Source organism: Crinia signifera, chromosome 19 (assembly GCF_055691185.1).
Source record: "Crinia signifera chromosome 19, ASM5569118v1, whole genome shotgun sequence".
NCBI classification, from domain to species: Eukaryota; Metazoa; Chordata; class Amphibia; order Anura; family Myobatrachidae; genus Crinia; species Crinia signifera.
In genome coordinates this window covers 14,816,288-14,830,677 of record NC_139226.1, presented here as the reverse complement: position 1 = coordinate 14,830,677, position 14,390 = coordinate 14,816,288, and the positions used below count along the sequence as shown (strand labels likewise).

At 45.4% G+C, this 14,390-nt stretch overlaps 1 protein-coding gene and 1 pseudogene across 2 annotated transcripts in view; both read left to right on the top strand.

Moving 5' to 3' along the window:
• Positions 1–14,390, top strand: part of LOC146042155 (beta-1,4-galactosyltransferase 3-like) — a 67,917-nt gene that overhangs the window by 14,851 nt on the left and 38,676 nt on the right. The window lies entirely within an intron of this gene.
• Positions 3,090–3,209, top strand: LOC146044216 (5S ribosomal RNA; annotated as a pseudogene).

Sequence of the window (14,390 nt, the reverse complement as noted above, 5' to 3'; positions counted from 1 at the left end):
TCGAAGATCCAGAACATTTCTCTCTGGGATAATCTTGTCGCCAAATCTCCACCTCTAGGTCCCATTTTGACCAATTCGATTGCCTTAAAAGTTAGTCCATCAGGATTGGCGTTGTGATGACTTTCAAAGTGTTTGTAAATGGCGTGGCTGTCAATCTTGTTCTTGATATTTCGGTTGTGTTCTTGGATCCTCAGTTTCAGCGGTCTCTTAGTTTTCCCAACATACTTCAGGTTACAAGGGCATTCCAGAAGATAAATTACTGAGCTTGTGTTGCAGTTGATGAAATCTTTTATGGTGTAGTCCTTTGTGTTATTGTGGTTGGTGAACTTTTTTCTGTTTGGATGAACAAACTTGCATATGTTGCATTTCCCACATTTGTATGAGCCTATACACTTAGTTCCTGTGTTTGTTTGTGGATTCTTTAGAAGGCTTGGTGCTAGAATATCCTTCAGGTTTTTAGATTTTCTGAATATAACTTGGGGGTTTGGTGGTAAGATGTCCTTCAAGGTGGGATCCATCAGGAGTACGTTCCAATGTCTTTTCAGGCTCTGTTTAATCTTATATTCGTGTTGATTATAGGTGGTGATGAAAGATACTGTTTCCTTCCTCTCTTCTTTTTTGTTGTATTCCAGTAGGTCATTTCTTTGGATGTTGTTAACTTTAGATAATGCATTATTTAACACTTCGGTGGGGTATTCTTTTTCTTCAAATCTTTGTTTGTACAATTCAAGTTGGGTGGCACATTCTTCTTCCTTGTTGCAATTCCTTTTAATGCGGTTAAACTGGGAGAACGGAATGTTCTCCTTCCATTTCCGTAAGTGATTACTTTTATAGTGGAGGTAGCTGTTTGTGTCAACTTGCTTGATAAAATTCTTTGTGTGTACTTCGGTACCCTCACCTACCAATATTAGGTCCAGAAACTCGATCTGGGTTTTGTTAATGCTTGACGTGAATTTGAGGTTCATTTGGTTGTTACTGATGTATTTTAAAAAATCGGAAAACATAGCTTCATCGCCTTCCCACACGATTAAAATGTCATCAATATACCTTCTGTAAAACTTGACATTGTCCTTAAAAGCATGGTCTGTGTATATAAAACGTTTTTCCCAAGCTGACAAAGGGGGAGGTTTGGTCATTATGGATCGGGAGGCCTATGTACGCGAAGCAAATAGGTTACTGAATGACAAGACCTCATACATGACTCTGAAACAGGACCCAAAAGAAGGTTTCATTGAAGAACTCAGAATACTGCTACTACAAGGCCTACGGGACAAAATAATAACCAAAGAAGAGTATCAATACCTTATGAGGTCCAACCCCATCACCCCTATATTCTATTTCCTGCCAAAGATCCACAAATCTTTAGTCGATCCACCGGGACGTCCAATAGTGGCAGGAATAGATTCCTTGACCTCTAATCTCTCTGAGTATGTAGATATTTTTTTACGTAAATATGTGATGAACCTACCCGCATTTTTAAAAGACACAACCTCAGTTTTAAATCTTTTTAGAAGTTTCACATGGAAGGATTCTTTTTATTGGGCCACGATAGATGTCCAGTCGCTGTACACATGCATAGAACATGAAGTCGGAATCAAAGCATGCAAAGAATTCCTGGAGGAGGACGACACAATCACCCCTCAACATAAAACTTTTATATGTGACATCATGATGTTTATTTTAAGTCACAATTATTTTAAGTTTTTAGACCAGTTTTTTCTACAGAGATGCGGTACAGCGATGGGCACTATCTTTGCACCAAGTTTTGCCAATCTTTTTATGGGGTACTGGGAAAAACGTTTTATATACACAGACCATGCTTTTAAGGACAATGTCAAGTTTTACAGAAGGTATATTGATGACATTTTAATCGTGTGGGAAGGCGATGAAGCTATGTTTTCCGATTTTTTAAAATACATCAGTAACAACCAAATGAACCTCAAATTCACGTCAAGCATTAACAAAACCCAGATCGAGTTTCTGGACCTAATATTGGTAGGTGAGGGTACCGAAGTACACACAAAGAATTTTATCAAGCAAGTTGACACAAACAGCTACCTCCACTATAAAAGTAATCACTTACGGAAATGGAAGGAGAACATTCCGTTCTCCCAGTTTAACCGCATTAAAAGGAATTGCAACAAGGAAGAAGAATGTGCCACCCAACTTGAATTGTACAAACAAAGATTTGAAGAAAAAGAATACCCCACCGAAGTGTTAAATAATGCATTATCTAAAGTTAACAACATCCAAAGAAATGACCTACTGGAATACAACAAAAAAGAAGAGAGGAAGGAAACAGTATCTTTCATCACCACCTATAATCAACACGAATATAAGATTAAACAGAGCCTGAAAAGACATTGGAACGTACTCCTGATGGATCCCACCTTGAAGGACATCTTACCACCAAACCCCCAAGTTATATTCAGAAAATCTAAAAACCTGAAGGATATTCTAGCACCAAGCCTTCTAAAGAATCCACAAACAAACACAGGAACTAAGTGTATAGGCTCATACAAATGTGGGAAATGCAACATATGCAAGTTTGTTCATCCAAACAGAAAAAAGTTCACCAACCACAATAACACAAAGGACTACACCATAAAAGATTTCATCAACTGCAACACAAGCTCAGTAATTTATCTTCTGGAATGCCCTTGTAACCTGAAGTATGTTGGGAAAACTAAGAGACCGCTGAAACTGAGGATCCAAGAACACAACCGAAATATCAAGAACAAGATTGACAGCCACGCCATTTACAAACACTTTGAAAGTCATCACAACGCCAATCCTGATGGACTAACTTTTAAGGCAATCGAATTGGTCAAAATGGGACCTAGAGGTGGAGATTTGGCGACAAGATTATCCCAGAGAGAAATGTTCTGGATCTTCGAGTTGGATACCATGCACCCACAGGGTTTCAATGACAGCTACGAAATAGCACCATTCTTATAAGGTCAAAAACGTATCACTACCTTCTCTTACTGGCACTTCTCCTATCACAACCCATGTACACTCTTTTAAAATCTTTTTTAAATTATTAATAAAATAAAGTCTCTAAACATCTAAAAATTGTCATGGCATTTATCTACAGTCATACCACACTATGTGACGCCCAATCTCGTCCGATCTTGGAAGCTAAGCAGTGTTGGGCCTGGCTAGTACCAAGAAGGGAGACCCCTTGGGAAAACCAGGTGCTGTAGTGACAAAAATGACGACTGACCTTGATGTTAATATATCAGCTGTCCTAATAAAATCACCAATTATCCTTTTCTAAACCCACACTATTAACTATTCTCACCTATTAAGTATCACCAACTCTCATAAACCTATCTTCACGTATAATCACTATCCATCTATATATACCACAGCTAGAAAACACATGTATATATGCACATACTAAATAAATATTATTGTCTAGTCCTCACGCTTCTTGAATATCACCTTCTTTTTTCTTTCCAAAATACACCGAAAAATCCTGTTATTCATGCATAAATACCTAGAATAATCTCACTGCATTAAAATATGCAGACCTTTATCTAAAATATCCATCTAATTTGGAGCATCCTCACTAGTTGTTTTCATAGGCACTAATATGTGCAATTCTACTGAATTATAGATTTTTATTATCCACGGTCCCCTTTTTTCACATAGAAGTAAAATATATCTCTGATTAAATGCCTCAACAAAGATGGCCGCCGCAATGTACTGTATTATCAATGTAAAGCATTTTAGCACTTTATTCAGAACACCAACGTTTGAAATATCCCCCATTAAGTGTACCATATAAGCGCTGAATACACAGATACGAAAGTATGTTTTATATATTTACGATGTCCCCCTTTATCTGCCTTTATATATCGCGGAATTCAACAAGCTACCTCCACCAAGATGGCCGCCGTACAAAATCAATCTTTCCTACAAGCTACTAAGATCCACTAGAAAATGGCCGCCGGCACCCAGTGAAACGGACACTCCATCCTGAGAATGCCTAGGACTATATCTGGTCGTCTGACGGTCGGCGCATGCGCAATGCGCAAAGAAGGTCAAAACGAGCCTTATACAAACTTGGACATGCGCAGTAGGACTGCCTGGATGCCGGAAACGTGGCGGAAGTGCCGCGAATTACCGTTTTATATGCTTTTAGGACTTATATAAATGTTTATATTTATTTTCTGTTCTTTCTGAACCAAGCGATTGTCTGATTACATGTAGCCAGTAATACTAACAGCACTTTGATAAAGAAAATAACTGTTTAAATAGCCTTATAGCCCTGCATACCAATTTATCACAGGAAGTGATGTCATATAGCCAGGAGACAGACATACAGGTATAAATACCGGTCTGGTCTCAGTTGCCTGTTACCCCTTGATGAAGTCACATCGACGAAACGCGTTGGGCAACCTCTGATCTCCATCCTTTTTAAGTTAAGCAAATCTCCTTTATATCTTTTTATTTGATTTTAGGAAGATTGTGTTTTTATTCTACTCCAGTTTTTCCTTGTATTTTTTGTATGTATTTTTTATATTTATATCTTAAAAATAGTCCTCCTTTTTATACGTACTTTTTTGTCTTATATTGTCATCTAAAATAAATATTTTTTACTATATCCAGCTCAGCAATTAGTCGCCGCTATCTTTATCTACTTCTTTTATATATTTATATATATATATATATATATATATATATATATATATTGTGTGTGTGTTCCCTCTAGGAATTTTTGGGGGCAGGGTGCAGCTGCATGGTGGCAGCGCAATGGGTGCTGACCGGGGCCGCCCACGTCATCGTTGTAGGCGGTCCCGGGGCGCCGCATCACTAAAGGGGGCATGCCCGGGCCGCCACCGTTGTGCAAGGGTGGCGGACCTGGACCCGCCGAAGTTCCTGAGCTGCCCAGGAAGCCTAGCGCCTCCGAGATTGCGATGCCTGAAGCTTCCCCGGGCACACCAGCAAGACAGGCAGCAGACTCTTTTAGCGGGGCGCTGCTGGAGGGGCAGGGTGCATTTTGCCCTTTAAAAATCGGCACTACACCCCGCTAAAATAGCCTAGCGGGAATATATATATATATATATATGTCCTGTTTCACTGCACATTTTTCCCTGATGGGTTTTTGCTGAAACATGTTGGATTAAAGTTGCTGATTGATTCACTGCAAAGCTCGTCCTGTGAGTGCTGCCCTTTTGTCTGTTATATAGTAAATAATGACCAATAACACCAATGCACTTGTAGTCTTGTACAGTATATGGTAACACGTATATCGTATAGGGCAGTGGTTCCCAAACTGTGCCGTGGCTCCCTGGGGTGTGCCTTGGGACACCCAGGGAGTCCCGAGGCAGTCAACATAAACACTAAAACGTAGCACCACGTCCGCTCGCCATGCTTCGGGCTCAGTGCCTCGCTAAACCCAGCACCCTATTTTATTCTCCCACCACGTCCTAGTGGATGGTAGGGCATGAAATACCACCTGTCGACACATGTCGTGTCAACATGGACACAAAACGTACCACCGCGTCCCCTTGCATGGCGCTCTACGCTTGCCATGCTTCGAGCACACTATTATATTCTCCCACCACGCCTTAGTGGATGGTAGGGCATGAAATACCACCTGTCGACACATGTCGTGTCAACATGGACACAAAACGTACCACCGCGTCCCCTCGCATCGCGCTCTACGCTTGCCATGCTTCGGGCACACGATTATATTCTCCCACCACGCCCTAGTGGATGGTAGGGCATGAAATACCACCTGTCGGCTCAAAAAACAGTAAAAAAAAAACCTGTCGACCTAAGACTTGTCGACCATCATGCTGGTGACCCATTGTATAAGTGCAGAGTCTGGAACCTGATTTCTAGAGGAGGTGGGGCCACCAGTAGTGTCCCCTGCACCCCTGTGGAACAGTCCAACCCTCCTGCTTTTAGAAGTGATGTACAGTTAGGAGATGGTTTTGTTTCAATGGAAAGATCATGACCTATCAATATGACACCAATGTTCAGTTCAGTTGGGGGCCCACATGATGCATGCACCACGCTTGGTGCGCACTTCGCTGTCGTCCCCCCCCCTCTTCCTCCAACAGTGCAGAATTGGGCGAGGCCAGTAGCTTCAGCCAAATAAGACCGACTGGAACCTCTGGACACTTGGAGGTGGTTGCGTTGCGGGATGCGCTCTGTCTAAGCCGAGATGCCAGCATTTTGCAAGGTTGCCTCGTTCAGCAACAAGTCCTTGGCAGTTGCGCGCACCGACTCACTGCTGCCGGATCGGCATATGGTTGTACCAGGAAATAGTGACATGAGCCTTGGCAGATACGGAACGGATTTGTGTACATGTATATATTTATAGAAAACAAACCGCATCGTGTTCAGTTATGAATACAAACAGATGATTTGTGGGTCTCGCCGGCCTCCTGCACGGCGGCTCCCAGGATGCGATGACTTGTGCGACTCTCCCTTCTAGAAGAGTTGGGTTTAAATTACAACTGCTGACTCCGGCATGTAACCAGATAGCTGCGGTGCTTGGTGATGTCACATGAGTTTGCTTTCTCCTCTTAGTGACGTATACGGACCAGCACCCCTTGGGACTGTACTGTCCTGATCTACCTGTAAGCTCCCTCACTGCCCCACCCCCTTCATTGCAGCTGACCTTTATAATTCCGTGTTGGGGAAGGTGTAAACATGCTCTGTTGTGACACACGTGACAGCATTGGTCTCTTGGTGGGGGCACTCTTATCTCACAGACTACGAAATGGCTGTTTTTGCTTCAGTTAAAATATAGCTTTTATTGGTATCATTATAAAATTAAGAACCATGATTTTTATATTCCTGCTCCTTAGGCCCCATACACACCAGAAAGATTAGCTCACGATTAGGGCTAATTTCGACCGTTGTAACGACGGTTGTGCATGCATTGTGGGTCAATCGTTCGTTTTTCACTCACAATCAGGATCGTTTGCGACGGGATGCGCGCTCCCGTCACGTCGTGTGTCGCATTGGAGATTTTGCCTCCTGCAGCAGAATCTCCAATCCGACCGCAGGTCGGGTGCTGATTGTATGCACATCTGAAGCACATTGTGTGTGCTCCCGTCGTACGGACCGTCGTTCCAATCCGGCTTGTTTATAAAGACACTCCCACCGCAGCCATTTTGCCTCGTGGATGCCGCAGACAGCACAGCTACGGAGGTTCTCGGCGTGGGAAGCTGCCAAAACAAAAAACAGGTATGTGAACTGCACGCAGCCCTCTACAAAAGCCCTTCCCCACTGTCCACCAATGGTGCCCACCTGTAATGTGTCCCCACTGCCCACCACTGTTTGTTGGTCACAGCACAGCCCACCCCACCTGTATGTGTCCCCACTGTCCACCAATGGTGCCCCACCGCAGGTTGCACAGTGTGCCAGGCGCAGCAATGTAAACAGGCCGCCGCAGGCCACCCCACCTGTAATGTGTATCCACTGGCCTGCTAATTAGGACACAGCAGCCCACCCCACCTGTACTGTGTATCCACTGGCCTGCTAATTAGGACACAGCAGCCCACCCCACCTGTACTGTGTATCCACTGGCCTGCTAATTAGGACACAGCAGCCCACCCCACCTGTACTGTGTATCCACTGGCCTGCTAATTAGGACACAGCAGCCCACCCCACCTGTACTGTGTATCCACTGGCCTGCTAATTAGGACACAGCAGCCCACCCCACCTGTACTGTGTATCCACTGGCCTGCTAATTAGGACACAGCAGCCCACCCCACCTGTACTGTGTATCCACTGGCCTGCTAATTAGGACACAGCAGCCCACCCCACCTGTACTGTGTATCCACTGGCCTGCTAATTAGGACACAGCAGCCCACCCCAACTGTACTGTCTTCCTAATGTCCTTTTAAGAAATAATAATACATTTAATTTTCCTTCATTGTGTGAATGTATATTTATTGTTAAATATTTTTTTTTTGGGCAGACATGTCACAAGCCATACAAAAAGAAAGAGAGTTCATTGAGGCATTCATCGAACAATACAGGGAACATGAGTGCCTTTGGAAAACCAAATCAAAGGACTACAGCAATAAAGTAAAGCGCAGTCAAGCCCTGGAGGACCTTGTCCAGTTCAGCCGCAGTCACAACCCAGATGCCAACTCCGAATGGGTCAAAAAGAAAATCCAAAACCTGCGGACTGTGTTCCTCAAGGAACACAAAAAGATACAGGCGTCCAAAAAATCAGGGGCAGGAGCAGCAGATGTCTATGAAACGTCCCTTTGGTACTACGACCTGATTTGCTTCACCTTGAGCCAGGAGTTACCAAGGACGGGGCTTTGCCTCATGGTAGAGAGCGAAACAGATGACGTGGTGCCAGTACAGGATGAAAGTTCACAGGCCTTATCGGTAAGTACCATCCCACTGATTACACAAGTTTTTTCAGTTTTTTGTCTCCACTTTAAATTCATTTGCCGGCCAATTATATGTGGTCCTCCTGCCAAGGGACAGCACCCACTCCATTGAAGTAGGCCTTGTACTCATCCCTGACCTGTTTGGCACGCGCACTCCCTCGATACTGCAGTGCCGGCGTTTGCAGGGATGAGATTGGGGCTACTTCCCTTGGCTCTTCTGGGTCCTCATCAGGCGCTGGTCCACTTTGGCGATTGGGCCTTTCTTTCCGGCGCAACAAATTGTGCAGGACACAGCACGCCATGACGGCCCAATCTATTTTGTCCAGGCGCAGGTTTATGGCCGTGTGGAAAATGCGAAATCGGCTAGCCATGATACCGAACGCACTTTCCACAAGCCGCCGTGCCCTGGACAGCCTGTAATTGAAGACCCTTTTGTCGTGGTCTAGTCCCCTTTTGGCATATGGCTTCATGATGTGTTCATGAAGTCCAAATGCCTCATCCGCCACGAACACAAAATTCAGACCATGTTTGGTTTCCTGGACTGTCGGCAAGTGCATGCTGTTGGAGACGAGCCTGTGGTAGAACTTTGTGTCCTTCAAAGTTCCACCATCTGAGGCTCGCCCATTCCTGCCGACATCCAGAAAAATAAATTCATAATTGGCATTCACCACAGCCATCAGCACTATGCTGAAGTACCCTTTATAATTAAAGTAATAAGATCCACTGTGGGGTGGCTGGTTGATGCGCACGTGTTTGCCGTCAATAGCTCCTCCACAATTAGGGAAATTCCAAGTGTCCTCAAATTCCGCAGCAATATCTTTCCACTCTTGCACGGTGTTGGGGAACTGGGAGAAAAAGAAATAGAAAAAAAACATTAGTTTGACATGTCTTTGTGTTTTTTTTTCAACAGACCACAAGTACAGAAAAAGAGATCTGCACAAACCCACCCCTGGAACAGTCTGGCCCTGTATCCTCAGGTACATTTAGCGGAGTGCCAGAAACACCCACACCGCCGGTAACGACCCAAAAAAGAAAAAAAAAAAGATGTAAGCCGGTCCATGAACCAGAGGATGAATTGCTACAGCGAGCTGAAGAGGTGCTGCGTAGGCCCCCAGACCGTTTTGACACATATGGGAAATATGTGGCAGAGAGCTTACGCCAATTGGAACCCGCACAACAGATGGCTTTTGAACGTGTCTGCAGTGAGCTGGTGTTTATGGGTCGCATTCGCCGTTTGTCATTTCAGACGCATTTGGCCGGCCTTGTACCGTGGGAAGATACACCATCCACCAGTACCGAATTAACATCGCCCATCCCTGCCTCGTTGCAGGAAACAACACCAACTAGCGGACAATCCTCTAGCATATCAACCACACCTCCTCGCTACACCCATCTGTACTCTTCATTGCTGGAAGAGGGTACGGGGACTGATGACACCCCTGTTTTATTACAGGATTTGTCGTAAGATGCTATGCATTTTTTCTGATGCTGCATGTTGCAGCTTCTTGTTTGGCTGTATGTTCAGTATTATACTTTTTTGGGCACTTTGCTTATATTTTATCTGTGATGTCACCATTGCTGCATGCAGGGTGCAGTATTGCAGATGCTGCTTGTTGCACAAATACTGAAAACACCTTCCTGCAGCTGTGGTGCATAGTTCAGAGCAATGGGGCCGGGACTATTGCTTCTGTTCTATGCACCACAGATGCATGAGGGTGTTTTTATGATCTGTGCTACATGCAGCATCTGCAATGCTACCTGTGACCGCATGGCAAGGTGACTTCTGTTTGGTTGTATGTTCAGTATTATACTTTTTTGGGCACTTTGCTAATATTTTATCTGTGATGTCACCATTGCTGCATGCAGGGTGCAGTATTGCAGATGCTGCTTGTTGCACAAATACTGAAAACACCTTCCTGCAGCTGTGGTGCATAGTTCAGAGCAATGGGGCCGGGACTATTGCTTCTGTTCTATGCACCACAGATGCATGAGGGTGTTTTTATGATCTGTGCTACATGCAGCATCTGCAATGCTACCTGTGACCGCATGGCAAGGTGACTTCTGTTTGGTTGTATGTTCAGTATTATACTTTTTTGGGCACTTTGCTAATATTTTATTCGTGATGTCACCATTGCTGCATGCAGGGTGCAGTATTGCAGATGCTGCTTGTTGCACAAATACTGAAAACACCTTCCTGCAGCTGTGGTGCATAGTTCAGAGCAATGGGGCCGGGACTATTGCTTCTGTTCTATGCACCACAGATGCATGAGGGTGTTTTTATGATCTGTGCTACATGCAGCATCTGCAATGCTACCTGTGACCGCATGGCAAGGTGACTTCTGTTTGGTTGTATGTTCAGTATTATACTTTTTTGGGCACTTTGCTAATATTTTATTCGTGATGTCACCATTGCTGCATGCAGGGTGCAGCATTGCAGATGCCTCAAAGCTTCACGTGGTGCATAGTGCACATCAATGGTGCCGGGACCATTGCATCTGCACTATGCAACACGTGATGTAGCCAAAAAGTGCATTTTTTTCAAAAAAATTTACTTTTCTCTACCTCATGCCAGGACAGAGCTGTAATAGTAGCAATACTGTTTTTGTACCTTTTTTATATTTCTACAACAAAAAATTGTCTCTACCTCAGTACATTTGTAAAAAAATATTGCAGTCTTTTACTTATTTAATAAAAAAACAGTTATTTTCACTACACGTGTCTAGTACATTTTTACTTACCTTGCAATACTGATGCTGCAGGACCTTCACGATGGCTTTACAGGTCTCCGGGATGATGAGTCCCAACGCTTGCGGGGAAATGATGGATCCAAACTTTAGGTCCGCCAGCGATCGTCCTGTAGCCAAGAAACGGAGGGTCACCACCAGCCGGTCCTCAGCAGGGATAGCCATCCGGTACTTGGTATCCTGCTTCTGGATGTGGGGGGTGACCAGACGCAGCAGCTCCTGGAAGGTCTCATCGTCCATGCGAAGGAAATTCCGATAATCCTGGGGATTATTCTCGCGAATCTCCATCAGCAGGGGCATATGAGACCGCGCCTGTCGGCCCAGGAGCCACTGCTTGGTCCAGCAAGATCGAGCCTTCCTGCGCTGGGCCCTCATCCTCCTCACCCTGAGCACAGCGTAGGAAAGCAGGAAATCTTGCTGGGCAGAATCCATAACGCAAATAGCAGTATGGGAAAAGCAAAAAGCAAACTTTGTAGTGCAAAGCAAAAACAAAGCAGCCAAAAATAGCAATGTGCAGCGTTCAGCAGGTATACACCAAGCCTCACTAGTCACAAAGCAGAAATGAGGTCCTGCAAAATGGCCCCTAGTCTTTGTACCCCCTCTGCTAGCCCAGCCCATATTCTTTGTTTTCTTTTTTCCTTCCCCCTTGCCCCACTATGCTAGCCCTGCCCCTTATTAACATTTTAAAAACGACTGTACCACTGTACTCGCGATTTACTAACGATCCGCACATCCGACGGTCGTACGACCATCGTTACCGATGTCGGATCGTTAGCTAATCGTGTGCACCAGGGAACATGATCGTTCCCTAGTCGTTTACCGGCAGCGGGAGAGCGCACCAGGAAAGTGCACGCCAAATCGGTAGCCGATCGTTAGACGATCCTGGTCGTTCTGGTGTGTATGGGGCCTTACAGCGCTGTGCAAAAAATATATTGTGGTGTATAGTGTCTGTCAGACTTTTAATGTCTGGGAGCTGTGGAAAGAGAGAGTGATTTTAGGCACCTGGACCTGTTGTGATCCTCATACATCCCATAGTTTCTACCACTGTGTTGGTAATGAGTCTGGGAATAATAATCATTGGTCACGTGCATAAAAATCACACAACAAAGATGATAAAGTAAAAAATGAAAAAAAAATAGGGAATGAAAACAATATTTCATCAACATTGAGTATTCTCTTTCCTAGACAGGTACGACCCAAAAGTGCAGGCAGGTATTGGGGTAATCCCCCGATCTCCCAGGTCTCCGGTATTTAAATAGTCAATATATGCTTCAATAGCAGACACAATCTATAAGTGTTGGTATAGAGAAAAAATATGTGGGTACCTTGCTACCGGAGATCTTGTGTTAGAGCTGGGAGCCACGAGCAGCCGCCGTGCTCAAAAATCCCTTTTCCCCTTTTTCCCCCCGAATTTAAACCAAACCATAGTGCCCAGATCCTGGTCCAGGGCTCCTTTGAGGCAAATCTGAAATTGTCCAATATCCAACTTGTTTTGCCAGGCTGGCTCCCAGTTACAAAAAAAGCCCCAGTCCAAGGGAAGCCGTTTGCTTCTGCTGTGTCCTTTTTTTTGGCAATGCAAATGCAGTTTATGCAAAGCTGCACTGGATCCTGAATTAGGCCCTTTGAGGTCATTTCGTACCTGATTGCAGGGCTGCAACTTTTTGCAACCCTGCGACCAGTTAGCCCCTCCCCGCCTGAAAGGAGGGCCGCCCCTGTGATGCTGTGAAGAGGGGAAATTCACTACCCATTGAATCCCCCACCCCCAGTGTGCTACATGATCCTTCTAGTATCTTGCAGGGGGTTGGGGTACGGGGTTAGGGCTGGGCCCGCCGAGGTTACCATTGGGGGTGGGCCTTGCCCCTCCAAAGTCACTGTGGGGTAAGTGCTGGGCATCTACGGTGGCGCTGGGCTTCGCCGCGGGCACCGACGGGGACATACTGCAGGCTGTTCTAGCAGGGCACATTTTCCCTTTTAAAAATCGGGATGCGGTCATTTGGTCTACAGCACGATGGTCGACATGGTCATTAGGTCGACAGTGAAAAGGTCGACGTGTTTTTCCACTGTGTTTTGAGCCGACATGTGCTGACAGGCACCGCGCCCGAAGCATTGCGAGCGACGTGGTGCACTTTAAACTGGGTCCATGTTGACTGTCGACATTCTGGTAAAAAAAAACAGTGAAAACCCCATGTCGACCTAGACACTGTTGACCTAATGCTTGTGTCGTCCTAGACCCATGTCGACCATACTGTAGACCAAATGATCCCAACATTAAAAATTGGGCAGGGCGTGGCATCCTGCTAAAAAAAAAAAAAAACTAGTGTAAACACTAATACTTGGTGCTGCAATGGCCGTGGAGAGATCGGGCCACATTTTTTTGTGCCATTCCCAGAAAGGGCTGAGATGCCGCCCACAAATGCTATCCGGCTGTCAATCAGCCAGTGTGCGGCCTGTGATCAGAGGTCCTGCGCATGCATGGTCCTCTGATAATCGTCAGGACTGCAGATTCGCAGCCAGCTGAAACGTGCCTGTTGTCTGGACTATTGTACGACAATTGCACTGTGCTTATTGAGATATAGAGCAGGGTTGCCGACTTTAACATTCTCCTCTCCGGGAGAAGCCCGGAGAGGAGAGTTTCAGCAGCCGCTCAGGGGGCGGGGCTTACGAGTGACATCACTAAGTCCCGCCTCCATACTGGTAAAAGCAGCTAATTCAGGGATCTTCCATGGAGGGGGCGGGGCTAAAATGACGCGATTGTGCTGTTTTAGCTCCGCCCCCTCCTCTGAGACCCGAGGATTGCGGCATTTTAATGCCGCGATCCGGGGGTCAGCGGGGGTCCCCCCTGAATCCGGGAGGGTTGCCCACCCTTCCGGGGGCCGGGAGGGGGTACCCGATTTTCGGGGGACTCCCGGAAATTCCGGGAGGGTCGGCAACCCTGATATAGAGCTAGATGAGATATAGCATCTGGCACATTGCGTCCATTCATACAATTGAATTCCCTCATACGCCCTATGATGTACTCGTACCTTATTTATTCCTGGCTATCTATTGTTTGTGGTGAGCCTCTTCCTGCAGTGCGATGGGGTTCGCTACTTCGCAGGATTGCCCATTATTCCGGATTGATCAGCTTGCTAATGATCATCGCTTTCTCCTTCCCTAAGACATAAAATTAACGTATGTCTCATTTTACATTGGAGTCTTATAAGCGCCATTAACTTACTGACCTGTATAATTTGATTCAGTCGTAAAGCTCTTTAGTTTTAATGTATTCTGT